This window comes from Parasteatoda tepidariorum, chromosome 4 (assembly GCF_982258835.1).
Source record: "Parasteatoda tepidariorum strain Cologne lab strain chromosome 4, Ptep-v5.0, whole genome shotgun sequence".
NCBI classification, from domain to species: domain Eukaryota; kingdom Metazoa; phylum Arthropoda; class Arachnida; order Araneae; family Theridiidae; genus Parasteatoda; species Parasteatoda tepidariorum.
This window is the reverse complement of record NC_141758.1, coordinates 76,277,156-76,283,732: the sequence shown is the minus strand read 5'-3', so window position 1 is coordinate 76,283,732 and position 6,577 is coordinate 76,277,156.

The following is a 6,577-nucleotide window of genomic DNA, read 5'->3' as shown; positions in this document are numbered from 1 at the left end:
CTGTTATTACATATATATATGTATGTATATAAATAAAATTTCGAACTTTAATATATTTAAAGAATAACATATGAAAATATTTTCGGGTATTTCGAAGTTGTAGTTATAAAATTGAGTGTTGTTTTAAAGAACAATTTTTATTCTTAAGCAATTTGCTTAAGAATAATATTGGAATCCAGAAGCAATTTGTTTTTACAGTAGTTATATCATCAGTAAGAGAAAAGTACTGTGGTCTGTAAGGGTTGTTTTTATTTTAAAACATACTGCTTAACATACATTATATATTACATGCTTATTACCTAAAATTAATTTGATTTTTCAAACCATTTTATTTAGTAGAAAAATGGCGGAATTTTCAAATTGACCATAAATTGGACATTCTGTGCTTATGAATAAATTAATTTATACATTTTATGTCTTTAACTATAAATAAACCAGACGAGAAATGATAAATTGAAGGAATGCATGACTCGCCAGAAAAGTAGCTCCTCAGTGTTAGCCTCTCTCCCTGACCACACGCTAACCTTTTCTGTCATTCACATTAATGTAAATGGTACTCCATTAGGTACATCCCTATTTTCTGGAATCTCGCGAAAATGATAGGTAGAAAAGTACATTTTCATTGAAATTTAAAAATTGATAAATTCAAAGTGTACTTTCCACGGCCTTATTAAGGATTAAGACAATGCTAACCACTTCTTATATAAACTAAAGTATTTTCTTTAATTCTTTTTTCCCTCAAAATGTTACACACTACCTTTATCCACTAACTTCAATTAGATTTTCGAACTTAAAAATCTCTTTTAAAACTTTTGATTTTATAATCGCATTTTCCCCTCTGACAATTTACTATTCATTTATGGAACTTAAGATACGATCAGTTATACTTATTAAAAAAGTAAGTTTTTACAGAAAATATAGTTTGTTTGTGTCTGTTCACGTGATGTAGCAAAAAGTTTGTATTATCGAATGTCATATCTTTGGTGGGAGAGAGAGAATGCACTCTAATTTCTAAATTTGCAACCTACAACTCAGAGTGGCAATCGCTTATCAAGTTCGTTGTTTGTATATGAATATGTTTCAATATGAAATTGTAAATTAGAAAAAAAATTTGCCGATCGGAATTGGATCTTACATATTTTTTCAGTATTTCGAGCGAAAATGTTCTATATTTTTTTTATTTATTATTTTTTATTTTCATTTCCCATGAGCTGCACAATTGGTCTTGCCGATGAGCAGACCTAGTGCATTCTCTAGAGGTGGTATCCACTCTTTCATGACCACCACAATGGGTTAGATACCGTTGGTCATGCTAATTTGGACGTCCAGTTTCTGCCACACTAGATGGCAGCACCGAGACTCTATTTGGATGCTAAAGTGCACTAGGAATTTAATTTTGCCGGAAATGAAAAGAGCCAATAAGGCACTCCAGGGATCTTTTACATATCGCATAATCATACGACATGGCCGCTGAGGATTTTCTGCATCCCGAAAATCCGGTGTCTGGGCAGGAGAGCGAACCCGCAGACTTGGGCTCAGAAGGCCGACGACAAACCAACTGCGCTACCCAGTCACAAAATGTTTTATATTGATCAGTGTGCTTTGAAAATTCAGTGGTAATTTATTTAACGTTCCATAATGTTCCATAATACATTAAAAATTCAACCGCTAATAATTCTTAATAAATACGGACTGAATTTAAAAACAACTTAATATTTGCTGACGAATTCTTACTAATAGTTCGATGACGAAATCAGATAAAAGGATTTTTGACTGCGACAAATAATTAAACTCAAGTCTTGTGCAATGATAATTAAACGATTAAAATTTGTTTATCTAAACTACTATTTTGAAATTCATTGTTTTTATTTTGAATTGTGCCGTTATATCTGAATAGGTGAATCATTTATTTAAAAATTTAGACCTTTTTTACGTTGTTTTAACCCTCACTCCAAGAAATTTGCGATATGATTTTCAGACAATTCCTAAAGATTAAAAAAAAACTTGGTTATCGAACATATTTCCTTCCAACTTTTTTTTAAAATCTTCTTTGACTACCTTATATTAACATTTGTTATATATTAATATTATAACTACCTTATATAACTCTAATTTTAATTTGTCCCTCAGTGAACTGATCGTAAATTCTCAATTTGTAAATTCTCCTGAGCACTAATAATTCAGCATCGGAGTAAGTTTCAAAATATTAAAAAATTAGGCCACAAGCGATTTTCATTTTCACTAAACAGTGGCTTTTCTCTGTGGCTCTCTCTTTTTCGTGGCTTTTTCTGAGTAAACATAAAGAGCGCTGGCTAAAGATAGGCTAAACTTGATCTAACAGCTGTGAGTAACTGTTGCAAACACACATCAGTTATGGAAATAACGTATTATCCGCAAAAGAGTATCATTTCACGAAACTGTAGAGCATTCAAAAAACAGCCTTAAGAATCACCTAAGCATAGTGGTTTATCCGTAATGCGGATCTGCACAATGATCTTCGAATTGAGGCTCTTGACCTAACAGCCGTGAGTAACTGTTGCAAACACACATCAGTTATGGAAATAGCGTATTATTCGCAAAAGAGTACCATTTCACGAAACTGTAGAGCATTCAAAAAACAGCCTTAAGAATCATCTAAACATAGTGGTTTATCCATTATGCGGATCTGCACAATGATCTTCGAATTGAGGCTCTAGACCTAACAGCCGTGAGTAACTGTTGCAAACACACATCAGTTATGGAAATAACGTATTATCCGCAAAAAAGTATCATTTCACTAAACTGTAGAGCATTCAAAAAACAGCCTTAAGAATCACCTAAGCATAGTGGTTTATCCGTAATGCGGATCTGCACAATGATCTTCGAATTGAGGCTCTAGACCTAACAGCCGTGAGTAACTGTTGTAAACACACATCAGTTGTGGAAATAACGTATTATTCGCAAAAGAGTACCATTTCATGAAACTGTAGAGCATTCAAAAAACAGCCTTAAGAATCACCTAAGCATAATGGTTGATCCGTAATGCGGATCTGCACAATGATCTTCGAATTGAGGCTCTTGACCTAACAGCTGTGAGTAACAGTTGCAAACACGCATCAGTTATGGAAATAACGTATTATTCGCAAAAGAGTACCATTTCACGAAACTGTAGAGCATTCAAAAAACAGCCTTAAGAATCACCTAAGCATAGTGGTTTATCCGTAATGCGGATCTGCACAATGATCTTCGAATTGAGGCTCTTGACCTAACAGCCGTGAGTAACTGTTGCAAACACACATCAGTTATGGAAATAACGTATTATTCGCAAAAGAGTACCATTTCACGAAACTGTAGAGCATTCAAAAAACAGCCTTAAGAATCACCTAAGCATAGCGGTTAATCCGTAATGCGGATCTGCACAATGATCTTCGAATTGAGGCTCTTGACCTAACAGCCGTGAGTAACTGTTGCAAACACACATCAGTTATGGAAATAGCGTATTATTCGCAAAAGAGTATCATTTCACTAAACTGTAGAGCATTCAAAAAACAGCCTTAAGAATCACCTAAGCATAGTGGTTTATCCGTAATGCGGATCTGCACAATGATCTTCGAATTGAGGCTCTTGACCTAACAGCTGTGAGTAACAGTTGCAAACACGCATCAGTTATGGAAATAGCGTATTATCCGTAAAAGAGTATCATTTCACGCAACTGTAGAGTATTCAAAAAACAGCCTTAAGAATCACCTAAGCATAGTGGTTTATCCGTATTGCGAATCTGCACAATGATCTCCGAATTGATGCTCTTGATCAGAATATTGCATATGCCAACTTCTTCTACAAGGCTATCAAATATGATGCTACTAATTTCAATAACATCTTTCAACTTGAAAATCTGAAGGACATAATACTCAGATTAATTGCCACTTTCATCTGCAGCAATGCGTCTTATTCCAAGACGGCCAAGTTTATGTGCTTTTCAGTACAATTTCTCCTAGTGGTGCAATGTTAACGCTTTCTTTATTTTGTTAATTTGTTTTTAAAGTTATTTTCCTCACCATTACGCGTATATAATTCAAAATTTTATATAAAAAGCCCTTTTATTTCATCTTTCTCGTAGTGAGGGTTCTATGCTAGCAAAACTAGTAAGATTTCTGCAAGCTTTAGTTTTTAATTATCTACCACTCTCTAAAATATTTTGCGAAAAGCCTTATAACTAGCAGCCCTGTTATTCAAAGTATCGACAAATCAGTTCAACAAAGTATCAACAAATTAGAGTATCAAATGTTATTCAAAGCGTCGAAAACAAGCAGAAATGTTAACGCATTTGTCGACATAGTTTGCAGTTTCTCCGTGAACAATCTCAATTGAAAAATAACCATTTTGATGCATTATTGTTCATGATTAGCTAAGTACGCACCTTCTTGTAACGCTGACAATACAGAGTTGTCCTAGTTATTTGGATAAAGTAGATTACTCAATATAAAGCAGATAGTACTTGATATTCTCCTTGCGACGAAGATGGCACACGTGGAAGTTCACTGACTAGGGTCATGAAACTTTTTGAGTCTATCTAACCATTTCTGTTATTAATTTTAATTTATCTTTATTATTTTATGAGTTATTAAACATCGAAATGGGTCCGGGACTTTATAAACACCCTGTATATAGAGAAAAAATTGTAATCCTTGTGTAAGAATATTTTTTCTAACGGCAGGCACTGAACTTTCGTTCTTCGCATTAGAAGATGCCGGAAGTGTTGCTCATTTATCGTTATCCAGTGGGCACCTGTGAACCAAAGTCATTCATACATAAGAAGACCACACACACAGAGAGAAACATCCATGCCCAGAGCGGAATTCGAACCCGCAGCCATTGGCTTCGCAGTCAGGCACGCTAACCACTCGGCCACCTGGCCGGCTGTGTAAGAATATGGAATGTGTCACTTCAGAGAATAGATACTTAACGAGCTTGGCTTTCTTGAAATAGAATGGAAGGAACAGTTGCTAACGTAAACAAATGCCACGTTTCAACAACCAATCAAGATCGAGATACCCATGCTACGACACTTGCAGGTATCCCATTATAACGAACAAATTATAACTAAAGATGCAATTTCTTTTTAGCAAAAGATCGAAAAGCATAAAACTAACCTAATGCGTTTTAAGTAGAATTTATTGAGAATTGTTCATCGATATATTTATTAGATTAATATTCAACATATTCTGTACCCTTAGAGATTTGCGTTTTTAGGTAAATGCATAAAAAATTATTACTTTTTTGCTTTCTCTCCCTCCTTATTCCGAGGTTTTAATAAGATTTTTTTTGTAGAGGTTTTTTTTGCATGAGATTTATATGTCCCGCAGAGGACTGATTGTTAGGACACGGTTCCCAGCAGATCACCGAAGTCAAGCATCACTGGCTGCTGTCAGTGTGTGGGTGGGTGATCACTTGGATCAGTCTGCGTAGGGGCCGAGGGTGTGCTGTATTGGTCATCGTTGAACTGTTCTAGCGTGAAGTGCTTCGCGTGCAGGTCTTTGGGCTACCTAACCAGGGGTGCCACCCCCTCTGCAGAGGATCAAAATTGTGATGGCATGTCTTCGGATCATCCTCAGGGATGTTTCCAATAGCCCATTGGGGAACTCTAGTGTGACTTAAATGAACTACTACAACTGCATGAGATTTATTTCAAGCCCGAGTTTTTTTTAGTTTACCTAAAGTAGAATTTACAAATTTTATCTGGCGCTTACATATATATATTTAGTTTTCATTTTTTGCCCCGATGAATATGTAATTTTTTAGTAACTTATTTTTCGCTTGTAATGAAATCGTATTTTTTGTGGTAACTGATCTTATTTGGACCTAGTACCACTAAACTAAACATTCATTTCCGATCCACAATTAAATTTCCATTCCTTTCAATTCTCCTATCAATTTCCTATCCATAATCGAATTCAAATCAATACTTTGCATCATTAAAGTTTTGTTTAATTTATACCACAGAATTAAAACTCCATAGCAGTTAGTGGTGATGGTGACTCCCAATGGTGACTCGTGCACGTTAAATTTGTCGGGTTACAAACCCACCTTGTACCCATAACAAATCAATTCCTCTGAAGGTACTGAAATGGAGATTGATAGTACTCTGGTTCAGGTCAAAATTACTATTAATGAATGTATGAATGGATCTGTTCTTTAAGCGGGTGTGACAGAAGTCGAATTTTGGGCCACAGATGGCGCTCCTGGAAAGCAAGAACAATCGCACCCTCTCTGTCTTAATGGCCGACAACGACAACAACAACATATTGGTTAGTATTTCATATCACGAACTTAAACTTTGAAGAAAACAAGATAGAAAGAGATTATTTAAACTCAGTTTTCATTATCTGGTAAATTTTTGCTGCATCACCTTTTTAAATGGTAAAACATTTTTAAATATCTTTCAAGGTTTATTCTATACACACGTGTTTAAACTTAGTTTTTAACTTCTTTCATGTTTGTGAAAGCATGGAAATTTAAAATCAACTCAAGCAATAAAAAAATCTCGAACACATTGAAAAGAATAAATTTTTGTTAACCTCGCTTGGAGTCTTCTGTT